Source organism: Eubalaena glacialis, chromosome 11 (assembly GCF_028564815.1).
Source record: "Eubalaena glacialis isolate mEubGla1 chromosome 11, mEubGla1.1.hap2.+ XY, whole genome shotgun sequence".
NCBI lineage: Eukaryota > Metazoa > Chordata > Mammalia > Artiodactyla > Balaenidae > Eubalaena > Eubalaena glacialis.
Window position 1 is genome coordinate 31,243,933 of NC_083726.1, and position 12,314 is coordinate 31,256,246.

Sequence of the window (12,314 nt, forward strand, 5' to 3'; positions counted from 1 at the left end):
GCTTTTAACAAGTGCCAGGCACTGTGCTAAGTGCTTTCATTTAACCTGAGTTCTCAACTTTGGCACTATTGACATTTGGGACTGGATAGTTATTACAAGGGGCTGTCCTATGCATTGCAGGATGTTTAGCAACATCCTTGCTGTCTACCCAGCAGATGCCAGTAGCACCCACACCCCCAGTTGTGACAACCATAAGTGTCTCTCTCTAGACATTGCCAAATGTCCCCCCAAGGAAGGTGGGGGGGAGATTGTCTCTAGTTATGAACCACTGATTTAAATGATCCAATTGAATTGAATAGTTCACAGAAACGGAGCAGGGTAAGGTCCTTGCAGTCTTCATCGTGCTGAGGCCATGCTGTGGTCCATGCAGACCTGGGAGGGAGCCTTCTCCTCTGGTGCCTCGTTTTCCACTTAGCTTCCAGGGTGCCCAAGCAGTGCAGCCTGTGTTAAGTGTCTCACCAGGCTCAACCACAAAGCAGCTTCTCCTGCTTCTCCCTCTGCCCCCTCTCTCCATGAGACTCAGACTGAGTTCCTGGACCTGGGGAGGCTAAGACACAACAATGCTGTCCTCTGACCTGCCTCCCATCTCCCTTCTGTGATAAAAGAGTATTTACTCAAAACTTAGGGGAGGTCAGAAAACAGAAGGATAAGTCTCCAACTGCTATTAAACACTTACTATCTGTCACGCAGCAGGCGGTAATAATACCCATGTTAGCTCTGTGGTGTTAAATTCTAAAATGGATGACTCTCATTTATTTTATGGAAATAAATGGAAATTTCCAGGCTACTCTCTGAGCTTTTTTTCCCCCAATTACTTACTCAATTGACTTGAAAACACACTGGTATTTAACTTTTCACTAGCATAAACATAGTTGAGTCCTTTACTAATAAATTTTATCTTGTTTGTAATGTTTTCATTCTGTTCCGTGAGGATGACTGATATAAAGTTTACATTCTGGTAAAAGCTAAGTGGTTATCCCATACGAGCTAGCTGGGTTAACTGAGTCACTTGCAAGGCAAGCAGCTGAAACCATGGGGACAAAGGCTAGTGTTGAAGCAGAAAGCTGACAGCAGTTCTCAAGACAGGAACAAGAATTGATTTAGGATGTCGGTACTTCGATCTTGTGTCAACAACCTGGAAAGCCGTGTGGCTGACAGGGTCTTGGTGCTCCAGCCAGGGGTCAGACCTGAGCCTCTGAAATGGGAGAGCCGAGTTCAGGACATTGGACCACCAGAGACATCCTGGCCCCAAGTAATATCAATCAGCGAGGGCTCTCCCAGAAATCTCCATCTCAACATTAAGACCCAGCTCCACTCAATGACCAGCAAGCTCCAGGGCTGGACACCCCATGCCAAACAACTTAGCAAGACAGGAACACAACCCCACCCATTAGCAGAGAGGCTGCCTAAAACCATACTAAGTTCACAGACACCCCAAAACACACCACCAGACATGGTCCTGCTCACCAGAAAGACAAGATCCAGCCTCATCCATCAGAACACAGGCACCAGTCCCCTCCACCAGGAAGCCTACACAACCCACTAAACCAACCTTACCCACTGGGGGAAGACACCAAAAACAACGGGAACTACGAGCCTGTGAAAAGGAGACCCTAAGCACAGTAAGCTAAACAAAATGAGAAGACAGAGAAATATGCAACACATGAAGGAGCAAGGTAAAAACCCTCCAGACCAAACAAATGAAGAGGAAATAGGCAGTCTACCCGAAAAAGAATTCAGAGTAGTGATAGTATGGATGATCCAAAATCTTGGAAAAAGAATGGAGAAAATACAAGAAACGTTTAATAAGGACCCAGAAGAACTAAAGAGCAAACAAACAATGATGAACAACACAATAAATGAAATTAAAATTCTAAAGAAGGAATCAATAGCAGAATAACTGAGGCAGAAGAATGGATAAGTTCTACCTGGAAGATAAAATAGTGGAAATAACTGCTACAGAGCAGAATAAAGAAAAAAGAATGAAGAGAATTGAGGACAGTCTCAGAGACCTCTGGGACAATATTAAACACACCAACATTTGAATAATAGGGGTCCCAGAAGAAGAAGAGAAAAAGAAAGGGAATGAGAAAATATTTGAAGAGATTATAGTTGAAAACTTCCCTAATATGGGAAAGGAAATAATTAAGTCCAGGAAACGCACAGAGTCCCATACAGGATAAATCCAAGGAGAAAAACGCCAAGACACATATTAATCAAATTATCAAAAATTAAATACAAAGAAAAAATATTAAATACAGCAAGGGAAAAGCAACAAATAACATACAAGGGAATCCCCATGAGGTTAACAGCTGATCTTTCAGCAGAAACTCTGCAAGCCAGAAGGGAGTGGCAGAACATATTTAAAGTGATGAAAGGGAAAAACCTACAACCAAGACTACTCTGCCCAGCAAGGATCTCATTCAGATCAGATGGAGAAATTAAAACATTTACAGACAAGCAAAAGCTAAAAGAATTCAGCACCACCAAACCAGCTTTACAACAAATGCTAAAGGAACTTCTCTATGCAGGAAACACAAAAGAAGGAAAAGACCTACAAAAACAAACCCAAAACAATTAAGAAAATGGTAATAGGAACATACATATTGATAATTACCTTAAATATAAATGGATTAAATGCTCCAACCAAAAGACATAGACTGGCAGAATGGATACAAAAATAAGACCCGGATATATGCTGTCTACAAGAGACCCACTTCAGACCTAGGGACACATACAGAGTGAAAGTGAGGGGATGGAAAAAGATATTCCATGCAAATGGAAATCAAAAGAAAGCTGGGGTAGCAAGTCTCATATCAGACAAAATAGACTTTAAAATAAAGACTATTACAAGAAACAAGGACACTACATAATGATCAAGGGATCAATCCAAGAAGAAGATATAAGAATTGCAAATATTTATGCACCCAACATAGGAACACCTCAATACATAAGGCAAATGTTAACAGCCATAAAATGGGAAATCGACAGTAACACAATCATACTAGGGGACTTTAACACCCCACTTTCACCAATGGACAGATCATCCAAAATGAAAATAAATAAAGAAACACAAGCTTTGAATGATACATTAAACAAGATGGACTTAATTGATATTTATAGGACAGTCCATCCAAAAACAACAGAATACACTTTCTTCTCAAGTACTCATGGAACATTCTCCAGGATAGATCATATCTTGGGTCACAAATCAAGCCTTGGTAAATTTAAGAAAATTGAAACCGTATCAAGTATCTTTTCTGACCACAACGCTATGAGACTAGGTATCAATAATAGGACAAAATCTGTAAAAGATACAAACACATGGAGACTAAACATTACACTACTTAGTAACCAAGAAATCACTGAAGAAATAAAAGAGGAAATCAAAAAATACCTAGAAACAAATGACAATGAAAACACGACGACCCAAAACCTATGGGATGCAGCAAAAGCAGTTCTCAGAGGGAAGTTTATAGCAATACAATCCTACCTCAAGAAACAAGAAACATCTCAAGTAAACAACCTAACTTTACACCTAAAGCAATTAGAGAAAGAAGAACAAAAAAACTCCAAAGTTAGCAGAAGGAAAGAAATCATAAAGACAGATCAGAAATAAATGAAAAAGAAATGAAGGAAACAATAGCAAAGATCAATAAAACTAAAAGCTGGTTCTTTGAGAAGATAAACAAAATTGATAAACCATTAGCCAGACTCATCAAGAGAATAAGGGAGAAGACTCAAATCAATAGAATTAGAAATGAAAAAGGAGAAGTAACAACTGACACTGCAGAAATACAAAGGATCATGAAAGAATACTACAAGCAACTATATGCCAATAAAATGGACAACCTGGAAGAAATGGACAAATTCTTAGAAAAGCACAACCTTCCAAGACTGAACCAGGAAGAAACAGAAAATATAAACAGATCAATCACAAGCACTGAAATTGAGACTGTGATTACAAATTTTCCAATAAACAAAAGTCCAGGACCAGATGTATTCACAGGCGAATTCTATCAAACATTTAGAGAAGAGCTAACACCTATCCTTCTCAAACTCTTCCAAAATATAGCAGAGGGAGGAATGCTCCCAAACTCATTCTACAAGGCCACCATCACCCTGATACCAAAACCAGACAAAGATGTCACAAAGAAAAAAAACTATAGGCCAATATCACTGATGAACACAGATGTAAAAATCCTCAACAAAATACTAGCAAACAGAATCCAACAGCACATTAAAAGGATCATACACCATGATCAAGAGGGGTTTATCCCAGGAATGCAAGGATTCTTCAATATACGCAAATCAATCAATGTGATAAACCATATCAACAAATTGAAGGAGAAAAAGCATATGATCATCTCAATAGATGTAGAAAAAGCTTTTGACAAAATTCAACACCCATTTATGATAAAAACCCTCCAGAAAGTAGGCATAGAGGGAACTTACCTCAACATAATAAAGGCCATATATGACAAACCCACAGCCAACATCGTTCTCAATGGTGAAAAACTGAAACCATTTCCACTAAGATCAGGAACAAGACAAGGTTGTCCACTCTCACCACTATTTTTCAACATAATTTTGGAAGTTTTAGCCACAGCAATCAGAGAAGAAAAAGAAATAAAAGGAATCCAAATCAGAAAAGAAGTAGTAAAGCTGTCACTGTTTGCAGATGACATGATATTATACATAGAGAATCCTAAAGATGCTACCAGAAAACTACTAGAGCTAATCAATGGATTTGGTAAAGCAGCAGGATACAAAATTAATGCACAGAAATCTCTTGCATTCTTATACACTAATAATAAAAATCTGAAAGAGAAATTAAGGAACACTCCCATTTAACATTGCAACAAAAAGAATAAAATACCTAGGAATAAACCTACCTAAGGAGACAAAAGACCTGTATGCAGAAAACTCTAAGACACTGATGAAAGAAATTAAAGATGATACAAACAGTTGGAGCAATATACCATGTTCTTGGATTGGAAGAATCAACATTGTGAAAATGACTATACTACCCAAAGCAATCTACAGATTCAATGCAATCCCTATCAAACTACCAATGGCATTTTTCACAGAACTAGAACAAAAATTTTCACAATTTGTATGGAAACACAGAAGACCCCGAATAGCCAAAGCAACCTTGAGAAAGAAAAACAGTGCTGGAGGAATCAGGCTCCCTGACTTCAGACTATACTACAAAGCTACAGTAATCAAGACAGTATGGTACTGGCACAAAAACAGAAATATAGATCAATGGAACAGGATAGAAAGCCCAGAGATAAACCCAAGCACATATGGTCACCTTATTTTTGATAAAGGAGGCAAGAATATACAATGGAGAAAAGACAGCCTCTTCAATAAGTGGTGCTGGGAAAACTGGAGAGCTACATGTAAAAAAATGAAATTAGAACACTCTCTAACACCATACACAAAAATAAACTCAAAATGGATTAGAGACCTAAATGTAAGGCCAGACACTATCAAACTCTTAGAGGAAAACATAGGCAGAACACTCTGACATAAATCACAGCAAGACCCTTTTTGACCCACCTCCTAGAGAAATGGAAATAAATACAAAAATAAACAAATGGGACCTAATGAAACTTAAAAGCTGTTGCACAGCAAAGGAAACCATAAATAAGACCAAAAGACAACCCTCAGAATGGGAGAAAATATTTGCAAATAAAGCAACTGACAAAGGATTAATCTCCAAAATTTACAAGCAGCTCATGCAGCTCAATATCAATAAAACAAACAACCCAATCCAAAAATGGGCAGAAGACCTAAATAGACATTTCTCCAAAGAAGATATACAGATCACCAGCAAACACATGAAAGAATGCTCAACATCACTACTCATTAGAGAAATGCAAATCAAAGCTACAATGAGGTATCACCTCACACTGGTCAGAATGGCCATCAACAAAAAAATCTACAAACAATAAATGCTGGAGAGGGTGTGGAGAAAAGGGAACCCTTTTGCACTGTTGGTGGGAATGTAAATTGATACAGCCACTATGGAGAACAGTATGGAGGTTCCTTAAAAAACTAAAAATGGAACTACCATATGACCCAGCCATCCCACTACTGGGCATATACCCTGAGAAAACCAGAATTCAAAAAGAGTCATGTACCACAATGTTCATTGCAGCACTATTTACAATAGTCAGGACATGGAAGCAACCTAAGTGTCCATCAACAGATGAATGGATAATGAAGATGTGGCACATATATACAATGGAATATTACTCAGCCATAAAAAGAAACAAAATTGAGTTATTTGTAGTGAGGTGGATGGATCTAGAGTCTGTCATACAGAGTGAAGTAAGCCAGAAGGAGAAAAACAAATTCCATATGCTAACACATATATATGGAAAAAAATGTTCTGATGAACCTAGGGGCAGGACAGGAATAAAGACGCAGACGTAGAGAATGGACTTGAAGACACGGGAAGGGGGAAGGGTAAGCTGGGACAAAGTGAGAGAGTGGCGTGGACATATATATACTACCAAATGTAAAACAGATAGCTAGTGGGAAGCAACCACATAGCACAGGGAGATCAGCTCGGTGCTTTGTGACCACCTAGAGGGGAGGGATAGGGAGGGTCGGAGGGAGATGCAAGAGGGAGGAGATATGGGGATATATGTATATGTATAGCTGATTCACTTTGTCATAAAGCAGAAACTAACACACCATTGTAAAGCAATTATACTCCAATAAAGACATTAAAAAAAGAAAAACAGAGAGAAAAACAAAAACCGTATGCTAACACATATATATGGAATCTAAAAAAATGGTTCTGAAGAACCTAGGGGCAGAACTGGAATAAAGATGCAGAGGTAGAGAATGGAGCTGAGGACATGGGGAGGGGGAAGTGTAAGCTGGGACAAAGTGAGAGAGTGGCATGGACATATATACACTACCGAATGTAAAATAGATAGCTAGTGGGAAGCAGCCACATAGCACAGGGAGATCAGCTCGTGCTCTGTGTCCACCTAGAGGGGTGGGATAAGAAGGGTGGGAGGGAGACACAAGAGGGAGGGCATATGGGGATATATGTATACATATAACTGATTCACTTTGTTATACAGCAGCAACTAACACAAGAATGTTAAGCAATTATACTCCAATAAAGATGTTTAAAAAAAAAAAGATAAGTGGTTACCTGTGTTTATTCATTTAAAGAAAAAATTTTATTTAATATTTTTAAGTATAAAAAGCAAGGTTTTTATACTTAAGTTGTGAAACTATCACCATTATCTAATTACGGAATAGTTTCATCTCCCCCAGAAAGGAGCCCCTTTCTCATTAGCAGTCACTCCTCATTCTTTCCTCCCTGCAGTCCCTGGCAACCATGAATCCACTTTCTGTCTCTATGGATTTGTCTGTTCTGAGCAACTCTTTTGAATGGGATCAAATATTGTTTACTGGCTTCTTTCACTTAACATAATGTTTTCTTGTTTCATCCATGTTGTAGCATAAATCATTCCTTTTTATTGCCAGATAATATTCCATTGTATGGATGTACCACATTTTGTTTGCCCATTAGTCAGTTGATGGACATTTAGGTTGTTTCTACTTTTGGCTGTTATGAGTAATAGTGCTATGAACATTTGTGTCCAAGTTTTTGTGTGGATATATATGTTCAGTTATCATTGGTACATACCTAGGAGTGGAATTGGTTGGTAATATGGTAACTCTATGTTTAACTTTTTTGAGGAACAGTTTGGAAATTCTTCACAAAGTTAAACATCCAGTTACCATATCACCCAACGATTCTACTACTAGGTATAAAGTGGCCACATCATTTTACATGGCCACCACCCACTTAAGAGTGTTTCAATTTCTCCACATCCTCACCAACACTTGTTATTTTCCATTTTTCTCCCCTGCTTTATTGAGATATAATTGACATATAACTTTGTGTAAGTTTAAGATGTACAATGTGATGATTTGATAAACAGCTATATTGCAAAATGTTTACCATGATAAGGTTAGTTCATACATCCTTTACCTCAAATAATTACCATTTTGTTGTTGTTGTTGTTATTAGGGTGAGAACATCAAAGCTTTACTCTCATATCAACTTTTAAATTTACAATACAATGTTGTTAACTATAGTCACCATGCTGTACATTTGATCCCCCAAACTTATTCATCTTATAATTGAAAGTTTGTACCCTTTGACCAACATCTCCCTTTTTACCCTACTCCTCAGCCCCGGCAGCCACCATTCTACTTTATTTCTATGAGTTTGATGTTTTTAGATTCCACATATGAGATCATACAGTATTTGTCTTTGTGTGAATTATTTTACTTAGCATAATGCCCTCAAAGTCCATCCATGCTGTCACAAATGGCAGGATTCCCTTCTGTTTTTTAATGGCATATATATATATATATTTCCCCCCCCCCCCCCCATTTCTTGGCTATTGTGAATAATGCTGCAATAAATATGAGTGCAAATTTCTCTTTGAGATCCTGTTTTCATTTCCTTTGGATATATACCCAGAAGTGGGATTGCTGGATCAAATGGTAGTTCTATTTTTAACTTTTTGAGGGACTTCCATACTGTTTTCATAGTGGTTGCACCAATTTACATTCCCACCAACAGTGCACAAAGGTTCCCTTTTCTCTATATCCTTACCAACACTTGGAATCTCTCATTCTCTTGATGATAGCCATTCTAACAGGTGATTCTCTCATTATGGTTTTGATTTGCATTTCCCTGATGATTAGTGATTTTGAGCACCTTTTCATGTACCTATTGGCCATTTGTATGTCTTTTTTGGAAAAATATCTATTAGTTCCTCTCTTTTTTATTCAGATTGTTTTTTGCTATTGAGTTGTATGAGTTCTTTATATACTTTGGGTATTAACCCCTTATCAAAGATACGATTTGCAAATATTTTCTCCCATTCCATAGGTTGCCTTTTTAGTTTGTTCATTGTTTCTTTTGCTGTGCAGCAGCATTTTAGTTTGATGTAGTCTCACTTATTAATTTTAGTCTTTATTGCTTGTGCTTTTGATGTCATATCAAAAAATCATTGCTACAACCAGTGTCTAGGGGTTTTCCCCTTATGTTTTCTTCTAGCAGTTGTATGGCTTCAGGTCTTATGTTTAAGTCTTTAATCCATTTCAAGCTAATTTTTGTGAGTGATGTAAGATAGGGGTCCAGTTTTATCCTTCTGCATGTGGTCATCTAGTTTTCTCAAAACAGTTTATTGAAGGGACTGTCCTTTTCCCATTGAGTATTCTTGGGCTCCCTTGTCAAATATTAGTTGACCATACATGTGAGAGTTTTTATGGGCGTTCGATTCTGTTTCATTGGAACAGAATGTCTGTTCCAATGAAAAAAACAGTGTGTCTGTTTTTATACCATTACCATACTGTTTTGATTACTATAACTTTGTATTATAGTGTGAAATAAAGAATGGTTATGCCTCAAGCTTTGTTCTTCTCAGGATTGCTTTGACTAGTTGAGGTCTTTTGTGGTTCCATGCAAATTTTAGGATTGTTTTTTCTATTTCTGTGAAAAATGCCATTGGAATTTTGATAGGGATTGCATTGAATCTATAAATGGCTTTGGGTAGTATGGACAAAGTAATATTAATAATATTAATTCTTCTGATTAATGAACACAGGACATTTTTCCACTTATTTTTCTTCAATTTCTTTCATCAATGTCTTATAGTGTTTCATGTATAGATCATCCACTTCCTTGGTGAAATTTATTCCTAAGTATTTTGTTTTCGATGCTATAGTAAACAGGATGTTCTCTTTATTTTTCAGATAGTTCACTGTTAGTGTGTAGAAATGCAGCTGATTTTTGTGCATTGGTTTTGTATCCTGTAACTTTACTGAATTTGTTTATTAGGTCTAACAGTTTTTTTTGGTAGAGTCTTTAGGATGTTCTATATACAAGATCATGTCATCATCAAACAGACAATTTAACTGCTTCCTTTCCAACTTGGATGCCTTTTGTTTCTTTTTCTTGCCTAACTGCTCTGTCTAGGGTTTCCAGTACTATGTTGAATTGGAGTGGTGCGAGTGGGCACCTTTGTCTTGTTCTTGATCTTGGAGGAAAAGCTTTCAACCTTTCACCACTGAGTATGAATACCTGTGAGTTTGTCATATATGGCCTTTATAATGTTGAAGTATATTTCTTCTATACTCAATTTATTAAGAGTGTATATCATAAAAGTATGTAGAATTTCATCAAGTACTTTTTCTGTATCTATTAAGATGATCATATGATTTTTGTCTTTCATTCTTTTAATGTAGTGTATTATATTTATTGATTTGCATATGTTGAAACATCCTTGCAACCTAGGATTATTCCTCTTTTTGATTATAGCTATCCTAGTGGCTGTGAAGTAGTATCTCATTGTGGTTTTGATTTTCATTTCTCTAATTACTAATGATGTTGGGAATCTTTTAATGTGCTTTCTGGTCATTTATATATCTTCTTTGGTGAAATGTCTTTTCAAATCATTTGCCTATTTTTTAGTTGTGAGGCATACATGTTCAAAGAAAAATAAAAGTTAAATGTGATAAGGAATGAGAGGGGGCATGAATTTTAAAAAAGCTTGTGAGACCTAAGTGAAGTAAAAGAAGGGGGTCATGCAAAGATTTTAGAGAAGTAAAGGCAGAGGGATCAGCAAGGGCTATGCAGAAAATAAAACATGGTAATTGGATAGGGAATGACTGGAAAGAAGGGCCACACTAAATAGGGTAGTCTCTGAAGCCTCTTTGAGGGGTGTCGTTTAAGCAAAAACCTGCCAGCCATCTTCAATTCCATCTTCCCCTTCATCCCTCTTACACAGTCACTTGACAAGTCCTAGTGATGCTTCACCTCAACTGACCTTCCAATGCATAAGCTTATGATTAGGATGGAGAGGGAAAGGGGGCATGTACTGCCTTTTCTTTCTAATGGGAAAAAGGAGAAAATTCTTACAAGTGGTAACCTGATACAATAGTCAAAATACACGTAATGAGCTAGGTAAATTGATAATAATTCGGGATTTTATTTGTTCTGAGACAGTAAAATCTTCGTTCTTTTTTTAAAAAATTAAATATTGAACTGTGAGCCCGAAAAGAGGAGTTATCAGTGCCTCAAAGTAGGTCAGATAACCATTTGCCAACAGGTACTATTGGTTCAGGACCAAGGACAGCATTCACAGTTTTTCTGCCCCCTCTCTTTCATTTTATTTATGTCACACTTGCACACATCTATCAATTTCTTTACATCCCTACTGCCAGTACTCCAACAATGCCAGAATTTCCCATTCCTGTAGTGCCCTCCATTCTACTGAAGTTCATCCCACGAACGGGATGCCTTTATTTATGTACTTTCTTCCCCTTCAATTCATCTCTCTTACTTTTTTTTTTTCAATTGTGGTAAAATATACACAACATAAATTTACTATTTAGCCATTTGTAAGTATATAGCTCAGTGACATTAAGTACATTCGCACTGTTGTGCAACTCTTACCATCATCCATCTAGAGCTTCATTATCTCCTCAAACTGAAACTCTGTACCCATTAAATAGTAACTCCCCATCTCCTCCTCCCCTCCGCCCCCGGCAACCACCATTCTACTTCCTGTCTCCTCCCTGCGTCCCACCACCACCACCACCACCACTTTTTTAAAAAATAAATTTATTTATTTATTTATTTTATTTTTGGCTCCGTTGGGTCTTTGTTGCTGCACACGGGCTTTCTCTAGTTGCGGCGAGCGGGGGCTACTCTTCTTTGTGGTGTGCGCGCTTCTCATTGCGGTGGCTTCTCTTGCTGCAGAGCATGGGCTCTAGGTGCGTGGGCTTCAGTAGTTGTGGCACGTGGGCTCAGTAGTTGTGGCTCATGGGCTCTAGAGCACAGACTTAGTAGTTGTGGAGCATGGGCTTAGCTGCTCCGTGGCATATGGGATCTTCCTGGACCAGGGATCAAACCCATGTCCCCTGCATTGGCAGGCGGATTCTTAACCACTGCACCACCAGGAACGTCTCCACCAACACTTTTTATTTAGTCTGCTGATTGCCACAGAATGGTTCATTGATAGCATAAGTGTCACATCTAGGAAATAAAAATGCAAATTCTTGGACCCCTGACCTACTGAACCAGAAACTCTCAAGTGGGACCCAGCTATTTGCATTTTAACAAGTCCTTCAGGTGATCCTAATGCCCATTTCCTGCAGGAGTTTTCTGCAATGGCTTAACTATTGGCCTAGGGAAGCTGGGATGTTGGATATAAAATAAGAGTTGGTTTGAGGTTCAGACCATGCAGCCACAAAATGCA